Genomic DNA, 1433 nt, shown 5'->3' with positions numbered 1-1433 from the left:
CTTGATCAATACTAATTAAATAATATGATTTCATATGAATATACTATAAGTTATAATATATTAATAAACCATAGGCATGCTATTCTCAAAAGACTATTCATACAAGTTGTTCCGGTGAAGTGCAACCCAAATTGACCATGGTACTCTCGGGTCGAGTACATACCAATAATAGTTATGGGCTTAGACATCTAATCCAACAGTCTCCCACTTGGATAAGTTTAAAACTATTATTCAAGCATGACTCCAAGATCCCGACTAGCAATCGTAGCTCTTAAAGTTGTTGCCGAACTCTGACCTAGTCAAATGATGTGTCCATTAGATAAGGGATCATATATTCCTCCATTCTAGATACCATATGGACTAATAGATGGATTATAATCATTCTCTATGTCCATTTGTTGTTTCCCAATTTCCGATTTATGATGACTGATTAATTGAACAAATCAAATCAATCCAGACTTGGCCAAACACTTAGGGTGTCATCACTAAATCATTGAGGGGCCCAAATATATCACTTTTATCCCTCCAAGAGTAAAAGGAATGGATAAACTTCGAATCATATGGTTGTACTAACCACTTATTGAATCATACACAAATGCATGTTTATAACATCAAGTTACTAATGCGTTTTCGTACAATCAATGTATAACCAATTCATAGTCAACAAATCATATCTCTAGGTTTGAAGAATATAAGATATTATTGTCTCATGATCACTCATGATAAAATCCATGAAGTGATTCAAATGAGCGTGGGTTTAATCCAATCCTCGAATCTCATTCCAGGAGCACTCATGAATGTTGCAACAACTTTTGCTATGTCTAAACACTTTAGACATCTATAAGCCCAATTCATGACAGTCTTGATTCATACCTACTTCCAAAGTATGACTGACTGTGGAGAATTTGAATAACCTAGTTACTCGGGAAGTCAAAACATGCAAAGTGAAACACAAGAATAATCGAGTCCAATATGGTCTTAGAACATATGAATATAAATAACACACCTTTTATTTATCAGCAAATTTATTACATATTATTCATTGAATAATGTTTTAAATAATCAACTTAATACTTGAACTGAAACAATAGTCATGTCATGCTCCAAGCATGCACACTATGTTTGTCCAAACAATAGTTATGCCATACTCTAAGTATGCACACTATGTTTGTCTATGATCCTTACTTTGTGAAATATACCAATTGAACACGACTCCAATGATGCTCATTTCACAATCCCAAATCCTTACTCCAAATGTAAGAATACAAAATTCTTTGCCATTTACTGAAATCTCATAGATTCTAAACTTATATGCATTGATCCTATTGTAATGACTATGCATAAAAGTCACAAAGACTTGGCAACATACATTTACATAGTATTCCAATGGAGAGTAATTCCATGGAAACGAAGTCTCAAATTCAAAGTACATT

Source organism: Lactuca saligna, chromosome 5 (genome assembly GCF_052625555.1).
Source record: "Lactuca saligna cultivar CGN05327 chromosome 5, ASM5262555v1, whole genome shotgun sequence".
Classification (NCBI taxonomy): domain Eukaryota; kingdom Viridiplantae; phylum Streptophyta; class Magnoliopsida; order Asterales; family Asteraceae; genus Lactuca; species Lactuca saligna.
The sequence above is the reverse complement of the archived record's forward strand: the minus strand, read 5'-3'. Positions refer to the sequence as shown.